A 20451-nucleotide genomic window follows, 5' to 3' on the forward strand; every position below is an offset into this window, starting at 1 on the left:
TGAAAAACGAAACAGAATAAAATTAACGTCAGGGCAGTCACGGTGGCGCAGCGGTAGAATTGCGGCCTCACAGCGCCAGAGACCCGGGTTCGATCCTGACTACGGGTGCTGTCTGTACAGAGTTTGTATGTTCTCCCCATGACCGCGTGGGTTTTCTCCGGGCGCTCCGGTTTCCTCCCACACTCCAAAGACGTGTCAGGTTTGTAGGTCGATAGGTTTCTGTAAATTGTCCCTGGTTTGCAGGAGAGAACTAGTGTGAGCGGTTGGTCGAAGGTCGGCGCGGAAATGGTTCAGTTCAGTTTAGTGAAAAGGTTCAATAAAAAGCCAGTCAACAGAAAGACAAAACAATGATTTCAATCCAGCCATTTACAGTGTATACATACATGATAAGGGAATGGGCCAAAGGGCCTGTTTCCATGCTGTCTCTCTAAACCAAACCATGTTGGTGGAGTCCAGTAACAGTTTAAGAATAAGGGGTAGGCCATTCGGCCCTTCGAGCCAGCACTGCCATTCAATGTGATCATGGCAGATCATCCACAATCAGTACCCCGTTCCTGCCTTCTCCCCCATATCCCCTGACTCCGCTATTTTTATGAGCCCTATCTATCTCTCTCTTGAAAGCATCCAGAGAACCTGCCTCCACCGTCATCCCGTGAATTAACCTGGTGAACCTACGCTGCACTCCCTCAATAGCAAGAATTTCCTTACTCAAATTAGGGGACCAAAACTGCACACAATACTCCTGGTGTGGTTTCACTAGGGCCCTGTACAACTGAGAGTTGTGAATCTGTGGAATTCTCTGCCACAGAAGGCAGTGGAGGCCAATTCACGGGATGTTTTCAAGAGAGAGTTAGATTTAGCTCTTTGGGTTAACGGAATCAAAGGATGTGGGGAGAAGGCAGGAACGGGGTACTGATTGGGGATGACCAGCCATGATCATACTGAATGGCGGTGCTGGCTCGAAGGGCCGAATGGCCTACTCCTGCCCCTATTTGTTATGTTTGTGTGTAACTAAAATAAACTAGGCCAGCTGGGGAGGAAATATCTTGGTGTTTACTGACTGGTGTGTTACTGCAAACTTCACCTCACCAAGAAAGATAAACTTTCTCAGCCTGAGTGAGGAGTCAAATTTTCCAGCCCTTCCGTCATTTCTTTAATCTAATATTTTCAGAGACTTGCTGGCCAGGAAGAGATCGGCATAAACACCCTGCACATCTGTTAAAATAAAATTCTCAGTGAAAAAAAATTCATTAAAAATAAAAAATAAAAAAAATTCCATGGACGTGTCACTTATGAATGGCAGCCTTTCACGAAACTTCCCGACTTCCTGTTCATCTGGGAATCCACAAAGAGCTTCAGAACTGCATAAAACAACCAGCGAATGGATTACTGGCCTAGAGTTGCTACCACCCTGAATATCTGTCGTGACCTCTGACCATTAAGGTCATTTAATAAAGATGTCTTTTATGTAACGAAGAAAGCAGTTTGTACATTTTCGATCCACACCGGTTATTTTTCTTGTAACCGGATTTGGCAGGGAAATAGTATGCTGGAAGTAATGGCTATACTGTACCTGGTTAGAGTCTTAGAGTTTAAGAAGGAACTGCAGATGCTGGAAAATCGAAGGTGGACAAAAATGCTGGAGAAACTCAGCGGGTGAGGCAGCATCTATGGAGCGAAGGAAATAGGCAACGTTTCGTCCCGAAACGTTGCCTATTTCCTTCGCTCCATAGATGCTGCCTCACCCGCTGAGTTTCTCCAGCATTTTTGTCTAGCGTAGAGTGATATGCATGGGAACAGGTCCTAAGGAATAGGAGTAGAATTAGGCCATTCAGCCCATCAATTCTACTCCGCCATTCAATCGTGGCTGATCTATCTCTCCCTCCTAACCCCATTCCCCTGCCTTCTCCCCATAACCTCTGACACCCGAACTATCAAGAATCTTGGCCATTCGGCCCAACTTGCTCACTCCGGCCAACATGTCCCAGCTACACTAGTCTCACCAGCCCGCGCGTTAGGTCCACATCCCTCCAAACCTGTCCTATCCATGTACCTGTCTAACAGTTACTTAAACGTTGGGATAGTCCCAGCCTCAACTACCTCCCTTGGCAGCTCGTTCCATACACCCACCACCCTCTGTGTGAAAAAGTTACCCCTCAGATTCCTATTAAATCTTTTCCCCTTCACCTTGAACCTCGATTCTCGATTCCTCGATTCCCCTACTCTGGCCGAGAGACTCTGGGAATCTACCCGACCTCTTCCTCTCATGATTGAAGTTGATTTAAATGGGAAATAGTTTCAAATTATATTGCTTCATATATAGTTATTTACTATTTCTGGAGGCTCTGATGGTCAAGAATCAAGAGTATTTTATTGTCATGTGTCCCAGATAGAACAATGACATTCTTACTTGTAGCAGTACAACACAATATGTAAACATAAGGTCAAAAGGAATAGCAGAATTAGGCCATTCGGCCCATCAATTCTACTCCGCCATTCAATCATGGCTGATCTATCTCTCCCTCCTAACCCCATTCTCCTGCCTTCTCCCCATAACCCCTGACACCCGTACTAATCAACGATCTATCTATCTCTGCCTAAAAAATATCCACTGACTTGTGGCCTCCACAGCCTAGTGTGGCAATGAATCCCACAGATTCACCACCCTCTGGCTAAAGAAATTCCTCCTCATCTCCTTCCTAAAAGAACGTCCTTTAATTCTGAGGCTCTGTGTGCCCTCTGGTCCTAGACTCACCCACCAGTGGAAACATCCTCTCCACATCCACTCTATCCAAGCCTTTCACTATTCTGTATGTTTCAATGCGATCCCCCTCTCATTCTTCTAAACTCCAGCGAGTACAGGCCCAGTGCCGAGAAACATATTACACTGTAAACAATATAATAAACGAGATTAAGAAAGTTGAGTGTGTGCATATATACAGTGTACACTAGACACACACACACACACATATACATAAAAACATAGAAAATAGGTGCAGGAGTAGGCCATTCGGCCCTTCGAGCCTGCACCACCATTCAATATGATCATGGCTGATCATCCAACTCAGTATCCTGTACCTGCCTTCTCTCCATACCCCCTGATCCCTTTAGCCACAAGGGCCACATCTAACTCCCTCTTAAATATAGCCAATGAACTGGCCTCAACTACCTTCTGTGGCAGAGAGTTCCAGAGATTCACCACTCTCCGTGTGAAAAATGTTTTTCTGATCTCGGTCCTAAAGGATTTCCCCTCTATCCTCAAACTGTGATCCCTTGTCCTGGACTTCCCTGACATCGGGAACAATCTTCCTGCATCTAGCCTGTCCAACCCCTTAAGAATTTTGAAAGCTTCAATAAGATCCCCCCTCAATCTCCTAAATTCTAGCGAGTACAAGCCGAGTCTATCCAGTCTTTCTTCATATGAAAGTGCTGACATCCCAGGAATCAGTCTGGTGAACCTTCTCTGTACTGTTTGTATACATATACATATATACACTATACATTTATATACAGTGGTATGAGCATTGACTTCTCTAACTTCTCCCACCAGTCTCACTGTCTCCGACTCCATTTAACTCTGTACTGCCCACTCCCCTGACATCAGTCTGAAGAAGGGTCTCGACCCAAAACGTCGCCCATTCCTTCTCTCCAGACGCTGCCTGTCCCGCTGAGTTACTCCAGCTTTTTGAGTCTATCTTTGGTGTAAACCAGCACCTGCAGTTCCTTCCTATACATATATATAGACACACACACGCACATAAAAACAAATAATAATATTGCAATAATAACTATAATAGTCTATATAGTTCAGAGCTTCCTCTTCTTCTTGCGTATGGCGTGCTCAGCCTAAAGTTGCAGGGCAACTTGTTCTATTTGATCTTATTTGATTGTGCACGCCAGTTTGATTGCATTCGTTGAAACAGGGCGGACCACATGAAGGTTGCAATCTCCCACCACAGTTCAGAGCTAACTAACTGCACTGTGGTTGACGTTACTGCAGGATTATATAAACTGCATGACTACAATAACTACGGCTAAGTGAACATTACAGAATATGTCCGAGGGCTCGTTACAGATGCCACATCTTGAAATGCTTTGAATATTTATGTGCAGGCCTATCCTATTCTCTGAGTCCGGCTCACATATCAAAATCAAAACAGAACGATAGTCTAATCTCATCAGCAATTCGTGGAACAGGTTATAAGATTAACACAATACAGAGTCATAATTTCCCAATTTATTTTTGCTTCTTGCACTTTTCATACATTTTCCGCTGCCACTCACACACGGGATAAATTCTCACTCACAGTTTGCTGCTCCACGTCCCCCTTCTTCATATGTACCTCCACAAATCCCCTCACTGCCTCCGGGACAATGAATGAATAATGACAAGTTTTCACACAGAGTGGTGAGTCTGTGGAATTCTCTGCCTCGGAGGACAGTGGAGGCCGGTTCTCTGGATACTTTCAAGAGAGAGCTAGATAGGGCTCTTAAAGATAGCGGAGTCAGTGGATATGGGGAGAAGGCAGGAACGGGGTACTGATTGTGGATGATCAGCCATGATCACATTGAATGGCAGTGCTGGCTCGAAGGGCCGAATGGCCTACTCCTGCACCTATTGTCTATTGTCAGCGCCCTTTATGTGGTGAGTATTCGCATACTTTGGGTTTACGCATGCAAAGAATTTCACGGTGACTTGCCACATGTGACAGTGAAGTTTTTTTTCAATCCCTTTCTGTTCTCTCCACTTCCCTCACCGCCTCGAGGTGCCGCCGCAGTGGAACCGGGAACTCGCCCAGAGGGTCCAAAGACTCGGAGGGTCACGTCCTGTTGAGGGAAGCCGCCAGGCCCAGACCCTGCTCGTCCCCCAAAGGCAGGAGAACCAACAAGGAGGGAGGGATGGGGCCGCTTGAGACATCGGACATGAGAAGCAAGGGCTGATCTGAGGGTGAACCCAGGGTAGATTCAGATTCAAACTTTATTGTCATTGTGCAGTGTGCAGTGTCTCCAGTGCAGTTTTCTGAAGAAAACTTAAAACGTCACCTATCCATGTTCTCCACAGATGCTGCCTGACCCGCTGAGTTACTCCAGCACTCTGTGAAACGTCACCTATCCATGTTCTCCACAGATGCTGCCTGTCCCGCTGAGTTACTCCAGCACTCTGTGAAACGTCACCTATCCATGTTCTCCACAGATGCTGCCTGACCCGCTGAGTTACTCCAGCACTCTGTGAAACGTCACCTATCCATGTTCTCCACAGATGCTGCCTGACCCGCTGAGTTACTCCAGCACTCTGTGAAACGTCACCTATCCATGTTCTCCACAGATGCTGCCTGACCCGCTGAGTTACTCCAGCACTCTGTGAAACGTCACCTATCCATGTTCTCCACAGATGCTGCCTGACCCGCTGAGTTACTCCAGCACTCTGTGAAACGTCACCTATCCATGTTCTCCACAGTTGCTGCCTGACCTGCTGAGTTACTCTGCATCCTGTCCCGTCCTTCAGTGAGTTCAGTTTTCCAAACCAGACACAGGAAGATACAGAATGTCCCAAGACCGGTGACAATAGCACAGAGATTTATTTCTGAAATAGCGATGAGCAATACCATTACTTCTGGAAATAGTCAAATATTTCAGAAATCTCCAAAATAGTCCACCCAAATATATGGACTGTCTCCGTAAAGGTTGAAAGAGGTGGAAAGATGTCGTCACCTCAATGCCTTGCTGAATCGGGCTGATTATTTAAGCAGACACAGGAATACATTTTGTTTAATCTGGTAGCGGAAGAGATGACAGATTTGCTGCACAGCTCAGTTTCCAAAGGAAAATAAATCCTCTTGCATCCACAGCACCAGAGATTTGAAGCTGTTTAAATTCAACATAAATCCACGATTAGGCACCATTTACACACAAAACTGCAGATAAAGTTAGCAAATTCAAAAGAGGATCTTATTAAAGGTAAACTTGTCATTATTTCTGAAGTTATCAATATCCAATTTGACCCAGAGCCAAAACTAACAATATTAGGATTATCAGAACATACCACAAACTTTACGACAAATCAGAGACAATTTCTTGACTACAGTCTAATAACTGTGAAAAAATAAATATTTAAATTTTGGAAAATACCAGCAGTTCCCACAATTAAATTGTGGATTACGGAAATGACTGAGACCTGGCATTTGGATAAAATAAGACTTGCCTTAATTGACAAACCAGAACTTTTTGTTGGAATATGGTCTCCATTTATTGAATATTTGAAAAGGTAAATTGGTTTAACACATAATCAGGGTTGACACCTGAGTTTGGGACTGGATGAATCGTTACACTCAACATTTCACGGATCTATCTCCATAATCTTGTCATTGGTAGTTTCTCTCTGCGTCTCCCTTTTTTTATTTTTCTCTCTTCTTCTTCTCTTTCCATTACTTTCATAGAAACATGCACTCTGCTTGAAATGCTATGAAATTGAATTTGATGGCCTGCACTCTGCTTGAAATGGTATGAAATTAATTTGGTGGCCTGCACTCTGCTTGAAATGGAATAGAAGCATAGAAAATAGGTGCAGGAGTAGGCCATTCGGCCCTTTGAGCCTGCACCGCCATTCAATATGTTCATGGCTGATCATCCAACTCAGTATCCCATACCTGCCTTCTCTCCATACCCCCTGATCCCATTAGCCACAAGGGCCGCATCTAACACCCTCTTAAATATAGCCAATGAACTGGCCTCAACTACCTTCTGTGGCAGAGAATTCCACAGATTCACCACTCTCTGTGTATTCTCTCATCTCTTTCTCCCTTTATCTTTACTCTTTAAAAAAAAAACTGAAGCTATGTAAGAAATCTGTAATTAAATTGCCGCATATTATTATTTGTACATATGCATCTAATAAGAATTTAAAAAAATAAAATAAATACTTGTCATTATTCATTGAATGAATGAATAAGTTTATTGGCCAAGTATTCACATACAAGGAATTTGCCTTGAAGAAACACCTTTTCTCACAGAGAGTGGTGAGTCTGTGGAATTCTCTGCCTCAGAAGGTGGTGGAGGCATGTTCTCTGGATGCTTTCAAGAGAGAGCTAGATAGGCCTCTTAAAAATAGCGATGTCAGGGGATATGGGGAGAAGGCAGGAACGGGGTACTGATTGGGGATGATCAGCCATGATCACATTGAATGGCGGTGCTGGCTCGAAGGGCTGAATGGCCTACTCCTGCACCTATTGTCTATTGTCTATAAATCGAAGGTAGACACAAAATGCCGGAGTAACTCAGAGGGTGAGGCAGCATCTCTGGAGAGAAGGAAAGGTTTGAAGAAGGGTCTCGACCCCAAATGTCGCCCATTCCTTCTCTCCAGAGATGCTGCCTGTCCCGATGAGTTACTCCGGCATTTTGCTGGTCTACCTACAGAGTAAACCAGCATTCTTCTGACAGAAAGAAAACCAGATTGGTAGCTCTACAGGACCAGTTTCAAGCAGCTTTAGTTATTGGTTGAGAGACATTTGGTTGAATCTCACTACAGCAGCTGAGAATTTTAATACACTTGGAATATGAAGACAGAATTGGTTGTGGCCATTACAAAACTACCAGTGTTGGATATGCATACCTACTTGGTTTGTCATTGTCCCTTGGGAAGGTGTGTAGGAAGGAACTGCAGATGCTGGTTTAAATCGAAGATAGACACAAAATGCCGGAGTAACTCAGCGGGACAGGCAGCATCTCCGGGGACCTTTCGATCAGCCATTCCTTCTCTCCAGAGATGCTGCCTGTCCCGCTGAGTTACTCCAGCATTTTGTGTCTCTCTCTGGAAGGTTAAGCTATAGTTTAGTCTAGTTAAATTTTGTTTGCAAGCTATCCAGCTATTCCATGTAAGTACCCAATTCCCGGGATGGTAGGACTGACATATGAAGAAAGAATGGATGGGCTGGCTTGTATTCAGTGGAATTTTGAAGGATAAAGAGGATCGTGTAGAAACTTATAAAATTCTTAAGGGATTGGACAGGCTAGATGCAGGAAAAATGAACCGGGGGTCACAGTTTAAGAATAAGGAGTAAGCCATTTAGAACGGAGATGAGGAAATAATTTTTCACACAGAGAGTTGTGAGTCTGTGGAATTCTCTGCCTCAGCGGGCGGTGGAGGCCGGTTCTCTAGTTACTTTCAAGAGAGAGTGGTGCTGGCTCGAAGGGCCGAATGGCCTACTCCTGCACCTATTGTCTATTGAGTCAGGGGAGAGGGAAACAAGAGATTTTGACGATGATGTAGAGAGATATGTAGAGAGTTGTGAATCTGTGGGATTCTCTACCACAGAAGGCAGTGGAGGCCAATTCACTGGATGTTTTAAAGAGAGAGTTAGATTTAGCTCTTAGGGTTAATGGAATCAAGGGAAATGGGGAGAAGGCAGGAACGGGGTACTGATTTTGGATGATCAGCCATGATCATATTGAATAGCGGTGCAGGCTCGAAGGGCCTAATGGCCTACTCCTGCACCTACTTTCTATGTTTCTATGTAATTTTATTTCAGAAATAAGTCCCTAGAAAGGAAAATACAAGAATGGCCTTTACTAACAAAAAAAATCAAAGACTCACCATTTTGGAAAGGACACTCGAATATTGCCCTGCATTTAAGGGAAAACCGTTCAGTTCGAGCCACTACACACCGACTTTGGTTTTAAGATTTGAGTTTGGCTGGAACTAAACTGCTCCGAAAACATCAGATTCAAAACTAATGGCAAACAGCTGCAGTTGATATTTTTTCTCACAGTAACAGCGGCAAAAGTGGTATTTTGATTTTCTTCCAAGCTTGCTGCTATAATGAGCATAAACTGAGACGTTATTCAAAAGATATCTTGGCATAACTCAACAAACCATATATAGAAAAACTCACACTCACACACACCAGTGTGTGACATGGGTTTCACAAATTGTATTCGGTTCTGACCAAACGCACGCCATGGTCTTTAGAATGCTATGGAGGTCATCCTAATCCACGTCACCATAGCATTAATTGCAAAAGGATTTGAGTATAGGAGCAGGGAGGTTCCACTGCAGTTGTACAGGGTCTTGGTGAGACCACACCTGGAATATTGCGTACAGTTTTGGTCTCCAAATCTGAGGAAAGACATTCTTGCCATAGAGGGAGTACAGAGAAGGTTCACCAGACCGATTCCTGGGATGTCAGGACTTTCATATGAAGGAAGGCTGGATAGACTCGGCTTGTACTCGCTAGAATTTAGAAGATTGGGGAGGGATCTTATAGAAACTTACAAAATTCTTAAGGGGTTTGACAGGCTAGATGCAGGAAGATTGTTCCCGATGTTGGGGAAGTCCAGGACAAGGGGTCACAGTTTAAGGATAAAGGGGAAATCCTTTAGGACCGAGATGAGAAAAACATTTTTCACACAGAGAGTGGTGAATCTCTGGAACTCTCTGCCACAGAAGATAGTTGAGGCCAGTTGATTGGCTATATTTAAGAGGGAGTTAGATGTGGCCCTTGTGGCTAAAGGGATCAGGGGGTATGGAGAGAAGGCAGGTACAAGATACCGAGTTGGGTGATCAGCCATGATCATATTGAATGGCGGTGCAGGCTCGAAGGGCCGAATGGCCTACTCCTGCACCTATTCTCTATGTTTCTATCTGATCTAAGACCCACCAGGTTAGAAGGTGGACAAAAATGCTGGAGAAACTCAGTGGGTGAGGCAGCATCTATGGAGAGAAGGAATAGGTGACGTTTCGGGTCGAGACCCTTCTTCAGACTGATGAAGGGTCTCAACGTCAGTCTGAAGAAGGGTCTCGACCCGAAACTTCACCTATTCCTTCGGTCCATAGATGCTGCTTCACCCGCTAGGTTTCTCCAGCATTTGTGTCAACCTTCGATATTTCCAGCATCTGCAGTTCTTTCTTAAACTCTTAACCAGGTGAGAGCAAAACTTCACTCGGGTTTGTTGGATGGAACATAGACACAAAAAGCTGTAGTAACTCAGTGGATCAGGCAGCCTCTCTGGGGAAAAAGAATAGGTGATGTTTCGGGTCGAGACACGTCTTCAGAAAAATCTCTGAAGAAGGGTCTCGAGCCGAAACGTCACCTATTCCTTTTCTCCAGAGATGCGGCCTGACCCACTGAGTTAATCCAGCATGTTAGAAACCGAGAAAATAGTTGCAGGAGTAGGCCATTCGGTCCTTCAAGCCTGCATCGCCATTCACTATGATCATGGCTGATCATCCAAGATCAGTACCCCGTTCCTGTTTTTCCCCCATATCCCTTGATTCCATTAGGCCCTAAGAGTTAAAAAATAACTCTCTCTTGAAAACATCAAATAAATTGGCCTCCACTGCCCTCTGAGGCAGAGAATTACACAGATTCACTACTCTCTGGGTGAAAACATGTTTCCTCATCTCAGTCCTAAATGGCCGAACCCTTATTGTCAAACTGTGACCCCCTGGTTCTGGACTCCGCCAACATGGTGAACATTTTTCCTGCAAGGGTTGTGTCTCTCTTCATTCAGGTTTACCCAGCTGCTGGAACACCGTTGTGAAATTTGACCCAAGACGGACACAAAGTGCTGGAGCAGCTCAGAGCATCAGACAGCATCTCTGGAGGAAAAAGGATGAGTGGAGTTTTGGGTCGGAAACCCTTTCTCAGACTGAAAGTAGGGGGTGGGGTGGCGGAGGTGGGTGGGGGGGGGGGGGGGTGAAGACCAGGTCCAATCAAGGATGATAAATGACCTCAGGCAGGGAGGTGCCTGGTAGGCCCGTTGTTGGCTGTGGAAGGTTTGACCTCAAGAACGAAACCATGTGGTGGACTGTGGAACTGGTTCAATGACGAGGGTGGAGGAAGGGGGCAAGGGAGGGGAGGGTTAGTGTTTGTAGAAGTCACTTAAAATTAGAGAATTCAACGGTTCAATACCGCTGGGGTGTGAACTGCCCAAGCGGAATATGAGGTGCTGTTCCTCCAGTTTGCGATGGGCCTCACTCTGGCAATGGAGGAGGCCCAGGACAGAAAGGTCAGTGTGGGAATGGGAGGGGGAAGTTTAAATCAGTGGTTCCCCAACCTTTTTTAGCTCATGGCCCCCTTGGGATCTTTTAATTTTTTTGTGGCCCCCCCCCCCTGACATTATTAGTGGAAAAAAAGTACTTCAATATTATAATACCTTCCATAAAAATATCAGTGTCTATTAATTGCACATGTATTCTCTTTTATTCTATTCCACAAACATCAAAAATATTTCAACTACATAGATTTAAATTTATTTGAACTGAAATTTAGGAGGCATCAGGGTGGTAGCTCTGTGGCCCCCTTCATTGAACCTGTGGCCCCCTAAATCCCAACATTTTTCTGTGGCTCCCCTGAAATTTGTCATATGGCCCCAGATTGGGAATCACTGGTTTAAATGAATCTCAGCTCTTGGTGAAACTGTCTGGTTTCTCGCGCTACAGAGGACCATTTATTCCCAGCACACAAGGGTTGACGGCCAGAATCGAGAACAGGTGATCAGTCATCAAGCTCCAGCCCTGACTGAATGCCTGACGCTGGGCACAAAATCTCAGGCCAGCATTGGACACTGTGGAAGCAACCCTTTCCAGCGCTAACATATACAACTGCTCCCTCATTGGCATGGAAAAACTCCTTTCCCAACAATTATGCTGCAAGCCAGCAAGCTATTTAATGGCATGAAATCAGGAATGCCTGAAATTTCTGGCTGAAATTTGAAACTTCCATGAGTCATATGTGAACCTCGCAACCCAATAATTTAAATGATAAATCAAAAACAAGTATCTCTCACCCTGTGATTATTTTATTTGACTTAAGGTGCTTCTAGCGAGTCTAAATATTTTATTAAAACTGTTAATATTATAAGACTGGCAATAAAAAAAATTCATTATGCAAAAGCGTAAATCCAACTTTATGTGGAAGACTCAATCGAGATAAATAAAACCCTCAATTTGCATTCTTCCAGCTATTTTAAGTTGTAAAAGATTTAAGAAAACTTCCGAAGATAGACACAAAATGCTGGATGTAACTCAGCGGGACAGGCAGCATCTCTGGAGAGAAGGAATGGGTGACGTTTCTGGTCGAGACCCTTCTTCACACTTCCAGTTGATGTTCCGTTTGAACAACCAAATTATAAGGTGGAGGATCATAGATTGAAAGGAGGCAAAAATAAGAATAAAATAACGGGTTAGCTTCCCTTACTTAAATTAATTCAACCTTTGCGTTTTTTTTAATGGATTGGACCAAAAAGAACTAGAAGTGTGTGGAAAGGAACTGCAGATGCTGGTTTAAATCGAAGATAGACCCAAAAAACGCTGGAGTAACTCGGCGGGACATGCAGCATCTCTGGAGAGATGGAATGAGTGACGTTTCGGGGTCGAGACCCTTCTTGGGACCAGAATCTGTTTATGCTCATCCACATCTGAATAAACAAATCGTTCTTCAAAAAGATAAATCAAAGTTAAGGCAGGCACGGGTTATTGATAGGGTACGATCAGCCATGATCACAATGAATGGCGGTGCTGGCTCGAAGGGCCGAATGGCCTCCTCCTGCACCTATTTTCTATGTTTCTATGTTAAGAATTCTCGCCATTCAATGACGACTTGTTAAGCTGCACAATTTGTGCGATTCATCACAGGAAATATTGCAAGGAATTTATTGTAGCAGGGGAACAGCCAAATGGAGGCAAAGAAAGGCATTGTGATCAACGGGAGCCGATCTCTGGCAAGATACTGACGTTTGCTCCTCGTTCACCCTATACACCAACGCAATCTGTGAATGAGACAAACAGTAAACTATTAAATCAAGAACCCCGTGCCAAGTATCAGGGGAATGCCTTTCCAAGAATACTTGATTCTCTGTGCATAGAGTGATATGGAACAGTGGCACAGCCGGTTCAGCCGCTGCCTCACATAGAAACATAGAAAATAGGTGCAGGAGTAGGCCATTCGGCCCTTCGAGCCTGCACCGCCATTCAATATGATCATGGCTGATCATCCAACTCAGTATCCTGTGCCTGCCTTCTCTCCATACCCCCTAATCCCTTTAGCCACAAGGGCCACATCTAACTCCCTCTTAAATATAGCCAATGAACTGGCCTCAACTACCTTCTGTGGCAGAGAATTCCACAGATTCACCACTCTCTGTGTGAAAAATGTTTTTCTCATCTCGGTCCTAAAAGATTTCCTCCTTATCCTCAACTGTGACCCCTAGCCCTGGACTTCCCCGACATCGGGAACAATCTTCCTGCATCTAGCCTGTCCAACCCCTTAAGAATTTTGTAAGTTTCTATAAGATCCCCCCTCAATCTTCTAAATTCTAGCGAGTAGAAGCCGAGTCTATCCAGTCTTTCTTCATATGAAAGTCCTGACATCCCAGGAATCAGTCTGGTGAACCTTCTCTGTACTCCCTCTATGGCTGGAGACCCGGGATCGATCCCGACGCTGAGCACTGCCGGTGTGGAGTTTGTAGCTTTTCTCTGGGACCGCGTGGGTTTCCTCCTATGTGCCAAAGACTTGCGGGTTTGTAGTTCAATTGTGGCCCCTCTGTAAATTATCCCCGGTGTCCAGGGAGTGGATGAGATAGTGGGATAGATCTTGCTGTCTGTACGGAGTTTGCACGTTCTCCCCGTGACCTGCGTGGGTTTTCTCCGGGATCTTCGGTTTCCTCCCACACTCCAAAGACGGGCAGGTATGTAGGTCAATTGGCTTGGTAAATGTAAAAATTGTCCCGAGTTGGTGTAGGATGGTGTAGATGTGCGGGGATCGCTGGTCGGTGCGGACCCAATGGGCCGAAGGGCCTGTTTCCGCGCTATATCTCTAAACTAGTGTGAATAGGTGATCGATGGTTGGCGTGGACAAGGTGGGCCGAAGGGCCTGTTTCCATGCTGTCTCAAACACTAGATGGCCTCTGTAATTTGCCCCTAGTTTGTAGGGAATGCAGGCAAAAGTGGAATAAAGTAGGACTACTGTGGGCCGAAGGGCCTCTTTTCGTGCTGTGCTGTATCTTTCAATTAATAATTCAAAGAAAAGACTATATGTTTTCCTTAAGTCAAATTTCTCCATGATGCAAGGAACATGGACAGAACCATGCCCACCACCCTCTCCCAGTAGTGGGCATGGTCAACTTCAACCAAAGTGGAAGATGCTGGTGTAACTCAGCGGGACAGGCAGTATCTCTGGAGAGAAGGAATGGGTGACGTTTCGGGTCGAGACCCTTCTTCAGGCTGATGTCAGAGGAGAGGGCACTGATTGTGGATGATCAGCCATGATCACATTGAATGGCAGTGCTGGCTCGAAGGGCTGAATGGCCGACTCCTGCACCTATTGTCTATTGGGCGGTGCAGAGATAAAATGTGATCAGGGACAGTCAGACTGGTGGGAGAACTGGGATGGGGAGAATGGATGGAGAGAGAGAGGGGAAGCAAGGGCTACTTGAAGGTAGAGAAGTCAATGTTCATACCGCTGGGGTGTAAGCTGCCCAAGCGAAATATGCGGTGCTGTTCCTCCAATTTGCACTGGGCCTCACTCTGACAATGGAGGAGGCCCAGGACAGAAAGGTCAGTGAGGGAATGGGAGGGGGAGTTAAAGTGTTGAGCAACTGGGAGATCAGGTAGGTTTAGGCGGACTGAGGGGAGGTGTTGGGCGAAACGATCGCCGAGCCTGCTCTTGGTCTGGCCGATATACAGGAGTTAACACCTGGAACGGTGGATACAGTAGATGAGGTTGGAGGAGGTGCAAGTGGACCTCTGGTGCTGTGAGGTAGGAACCCTATCGCTACACCACTGAGCCATGCTTAAATCTCTCTACCCCTCGACATTCTCCTTGATCCTTGATCTCATAAATAACTGGAACTGCTTTATCAATGAACCCAACGCGTGAGCCTGCTCAGTTCTCCAGGGCCGAGCGTTCCAAAGATTGAAGACAATAGACAAAAGGTGCAGATTCACCACTCTCTGTGTGAAAAATGTTTTTCTCATCTCGGTCCTAAAAGATTTCCTCCTTATTCTTAAACTGTGGCCCCTGGTTCTGGACTCCCCCAACATTGGGAACATGTTTCCTGCCTCTAGCATGTCCAAACCCTTAACAATCTTATATGTTAAGAGGAGTTAAGAGGTGTTAACAAGACTCTTTGCATGGACAGATTTCTCCTGATTTCAGTCCAAGTGGCTGACCCTATCTTCTATGGCTGTGACGTCCTTGTTCTAGACTTCTCTGCCAAGAGAAACATTCTTCCTGGCATCCATCCTTGAATCCTTTGAGATGTTTACAAGATTCAATCCCTCCAAATTCCAGAGAATAGAGTCCTCCGCCACGTAACGTGTAGGAAGGAACTATTCCTTCGCTCCATAGATGCTGCCTCACCCTCTGAGTTTCTCCGGCATTTTTGTCTACCTTCGATTTTTCCAGCATCTGCAGTTCTTTCTTAAACAAGAAACTGCAGATGCTGGTTTACATCAAAGAAGGAATCGGTGACGTTTTAGGTCTGAAGAAGGGTCTCGACTCGAAACGTCATCCATTCCTTCTCTCCAGAGATGCTGCCCGTCCCGCTGAGTTACTCCAGCATTTTGTGTCTACCCCAGTCTCTCTACATATAACATGTGGCAGAGTGGTGTAGCTGGTAGAGCTGCCGCCTCACACAGCCAGAGACTCGGGTTCGATACTGACCTTGGGTGCTGTCTGTGTGGAGTTTGCATGTACTGTACCTCCTGTGTCTACGAGGGTTTCCTCAGGCAGCTCCCGTTTCCTCCCCAAAAGACGAGAGCAATATCTGTGCCAAACATGATGCCAAGACCAACTCTTATCTACCTGTAGAAACAAAGAACTGCAGATGCAAGTTAATACACAAAAATACACAAAGTGCTGGAGTTACTCAGCAGGTCAGGCAGTATCTCTGGAGAACATGACCAGGTGACCTTACGGATCGAGACCCATCTTCAGTCTGATTCTGGGAGGGGGGGGGGGAGGGGGGTAGTGGGGTGGGGAATTGGAGAAGAAACCCGGGAAAGGTGAAAGGCAGGACAAAGCTTATAGGTTGACACAGGTGAGGATGGTTTTTTTTGACAGACAGAAAGTTGAATCAATAGACAATAGGTGCAGGAGTAGGCCATTCGGCCCTATGAGCCAGCACCGCCATTCAATGTGATCATTGCAGATCATCCCCAATCAGTACCCTGAGATCAAAGCCCTGAGATAAGAAGAATAGGTGTGCGAAAGGTTTGAAGAGTTGCAGACTGTGATGCCGGAGGAGGGAAATAGCAGGAGGAGGGGAGAAGGGAGGAGGGGAGAAAGAGGTGGGAGTCCAGGTGGGACCCAGAGGAGGGAAGAGGGAGGCGGGGGAAAGAGGGGAGTGGTGTGTAAGAGAAATAGGATGCGGGGTTGGAAATTGGAGAATTCAACGTTCATACCATTGGATTGTATGCTACCTATGCGGAATATGAGGTGTTATTCCTCCAATCCTGGATTAGGTGCGTCTGCCTGCACATAATCCATATCCTTCCATTCCCTGCATACTCATGCTCCCATCCAAAAGTGTCTTAAAACCACTAACATATCTGCCTTCTATGCCTCAGTTGGTAAAGGCATGTCTCCCTTATGCCTTCTTGTATAGTTTGCAACAGACTGGAGAACGAAGGGAAACATAAGGTCATAAGTGACAGGAGTAGAATTTGGCCATTCGACCCATCAAGTCTACTCCACCATTCAATCGTGGCTGATCTATCTCTCCCTCTTAACCCCATTCTCCTGCCTTCTCCCCACAACTTCTGACACCCGTACTATCTCTGACAAATATATCCACTGACTTCTGTGGCAAAGAATTCCACAGATTCACCACCCTCTGACTTCTCATCTCCTTCCTAAAAGAGCATCCTTTAATTCTGAATAGGATGGAACTGCAGATGCTGGTTTACACCGAAGATAGACACAAAATGCTGGAGTAACTCCGCGGGTCAGGTGCCTCTAGTCCCCCTCTACCCTGACTCTCAGTCTGAAGAAGGGTCTCGGCCCGAAATGTCACCCGTTCCTTTTCTCCAGAGATGCTGCCTGAACCACCGAGTTACTCCTGCATTTTGTGTCTATCCTCGAGAGAAAATTATAGGCAGAGTTAGTTGTGTTTAGAGATACAGTGCGGAAACAGGCCCTTCAGCCCATCCAGTCTGCACCGACCAGCGATCCCCGCACACTTACACTATCCTATGCACACTAGGGACAATTTACATTTACACCAAGCCAATTAACCTACAAACCTATACGTCTTTGGAGTGCGGGAAGAAACCAAAGATTTCGGAGAAAACTCACGCCGGTGACGGGGATAACGTGCAAACTCCGCACAAACAAGCACACGTGGTCAGGATCTCTGCCACCGTAATGCCCCTGTCCCACTTAGGAAACCTGAACGGAAACCTCTGGAGACTTTGCGCCCCACCCAAGGTTTCCGTGCGGTTCCCGGAGGTTGCAGGTGGTTGCCGGAGGTTGCAGGTAGTGGAAGCAGGTAGGGAGACTGACAAAAACCTCCGGCAACCGCACGGAAACCTTGGGTGAGGCGCAAAGTCTCCAGAGGTTTCCGTTCAGGTTTCCTAAGTGGGACAGGGGCACAAGGGTGTCAGGGTTGTGGGGAGAAGGCAGGAGAAGGGTTGAGAGGGAAAGATAGATCAGCCATGATCAAAGGGCAGAGTTGCCTTGATGGGCCGAATGGCCTCATTTTGCACCTAGAACTTATGAAGTATTCAAGACATTTTCTCGTTCAATTTAAGGTTGATTGGTCTGCAGTGATTGATCTGGGAGATGGGCTGTGGAATCAAGTTGTGTCTCATCCAGGCGAAAGGAGTGATGCTCTTTCATGTGTCCAGACAACTATAACAACATTTACTATAACATTTAAAAGGCATTCGGACAGATAAATGGATAGGAAAAATCGAGGGATATGGGTCTAGCATAGGAAGGAGTGATTAGTGGGCAGCACGGTGGTGCAGCGGTAGAGTTCCTGCCTCACAGCGCCAGAGACATGGGTTCAATCCTGACTACGGGTTTCCGTTCAGGTTTCCTAAGTGGGACAGGGGCATAAGGTAGTAGCTCTACTGCTGCGCCCTTGACAGAGGACACATTTATGTCCCCTCCCAAAACCTGGTTGAATAGAACAGGTGAGGCAGCAGCAGGCCAAATTCCTACTGCCAAGAGTCGACTGGCTGTGTTTCAGGCAAGCATCTGGCCACTAAGATATGGATGGGGATAATTTGAATTTAATTGTCTGGCTATAAAAATGTCCGGAGAAACTGTAAATTATTCACGATTGCTGGAAAGGAGGAGGACAGGAATCTGGCACTGAAATTAATGAGGTCTGCCTCAGGAAATGAATTCCAATCTTAAGGATTAATAGATGAGCAGTTTTGTGATCTATCGTGTAGCCACATATTTTCCATTGGCTGAGAATGGCCAGGAGTAACTCCAAGAAATGTTTCATTCAAGAAAGAACTGCAGATGCTGGAAAGATCGAAGGTAGATAAAAATGCTGGAGAAACTCAGCGGGTGAGGCAGCATCTATGGAGCGAAGGAAATAGGCGACGTTTCGGGTCGAGACCCTTCTACAGACTGATGTGGAGTTGGGGGGAGGGGCGGGAACCATTTGGAATTCATTTGGAACCCGCCCCTCCCCCACCTCAGTCTGAAGAAGGGTCTCGACGTCAGTCTGAAGAAGGGTCTCGACCCGAAACGGCACCTATTCCTTCGCTCCATAGATGCTGCCTCACCCGCTGAGTTTCTCCAGCATTTTTGTCTACCCAGGAATTTTTCTGTGGTATTGTAGATTAACCCTTATAAATCCATGCCATTCATAATCTCCACTACACATATGTGCATGCCACCCTGCACATGGTATTACGGTACTACACAGCGTTCAGTTCGCAGTCTCCTGTGGAGGCGTGGGTTTGCATCCCACTTAGAAACATAGAAAATAGGTGCAGGAGGAGGCCATTCCGCCCTTCGAGCTAGGGAATTCAACAAAAATCCCCACCCCTCTGAGTGAAAAGGTTTTTTCCCACCTCAGTCTTAAATGGCCTCCCCTTTATTCTAAGACTGTGGCCCCTGGTTCTGGACTCGCCCAACATTGGGAACATTTTTCCTGCATCTAGCTTGTCAAGTCCTTTTATAATTTTCTATGTTTCTATAAGATTCCCACCCCTCATCCTTCTAAACTCCAGTGAATACAAGCCTAGTCTTTTCAATCTTTCCTCATATGACAGTCCCGCCATCCCAGGGATCAATCTCGTGAACCTATGCTGCACTGCCTCAATCACAAGAATGTCCTTCCTCAAATTAGGAGACCAAAACTGTACACAATACTCCAGATGTGGTCTCACCAGAGCCCTATACAACTGCAGAAGAACCTCTCTACTCCTATACTGAAATCCTCTTGGTATGAAGGCCAACATTCCATTAGCTTTCTTCACTGCCTGCTGTACCTGCACGCCAACTTTCAGTGACTGGTGTACAAGGACGCCCAGGTCTTGCTGCACCTCCCACTTCAGACACCATGTTTATCAATGATCCACAGCAACACACATAGCAAAGATCAATCTTTATTCTACAGGCAAACAGGAACATTCAAACAGCCGGCCATTCTCATCTAGCTCCGCTGGGAGGGAGAGGGAGAGGGAGGGGGAGAGGGAGGGGGAGAGGGAGGGGGAGAGGGAGGGGGAGAGGGAGGGGGAGAGGGAGGGGGAGAGGGAGAGGGAGAGGGAGAGGGAGAGGGAGAGGGAGAGGGAGAGGGAGAGGGAGAGGGAGAGGGAGAGGGAGAGGGAGAGGGAGAGGGAGAGGGAGAGGGAGAGGGAGAGGGAGAGGGAGAGGGAGAGGGAGAGGGAGAGGGAGAGGGAGAGGGAGAGGGAGAGGGAGAGGGAGAGGGAGAGGAGAGGGAGAGGGAGAGGGAGAGGGAGAGGGAGAGGGAGAGGGAGAGGGAGAGAGCTGACTGACCTTGCTAGTGTACAGCGGTGTACTACCGTAATACCATGTAAAGGGTGGCATGCACATATGTGTAGTGGAGATTATGAATGGCATGGATTAATCAATATTAATCTACAAGTGGGTCCAATGCTAATTCTGCTCCTGTTCCCCATTTTGAATTGCAGCCACATCTCAGTTCTGCTGCAAGTAACAACTGCAACAAAAATCTTTTGACTTGCATTGCCCACTTATTCAATTGCTATGTAATTTAACCCAATAGGCTCATAACTAGTGTTCAAGAAGGAACTGCAGATGCTGGAAGATCGAAGGTACACAAAAATGCTGGAGAAACTCAGCGGGTGCAGCAGCATCTATGGAGCGAAGGAAATAGGCGACGTTTCGGGCCGAAACCCTTCTTCAGACTGATGGAGGGTGGGGGGGAGAAGGAAGACTCATAACTAGTTATGGAACATGGGAATAGGAACAGGCTATATATCTTCTGCATACCGTTTCTGCCAAGCAA

Source organism: Amblyraja radiata, chromosome 20 (genome assembly GCF_010909765.2).
Source record: "Amblyraja radiata isolate CabotCenter1 chromosome 20, sAmbRad1.1.pri, whole genome shotgun sequence".
In the NCBI taxonomy this organism is placed as follows: Eukaryota; Metazoa; Chordata; class Chondrichthyes; order Rajiformes; family Rajidae; genus Amblyraja; species Amblyraja radiata.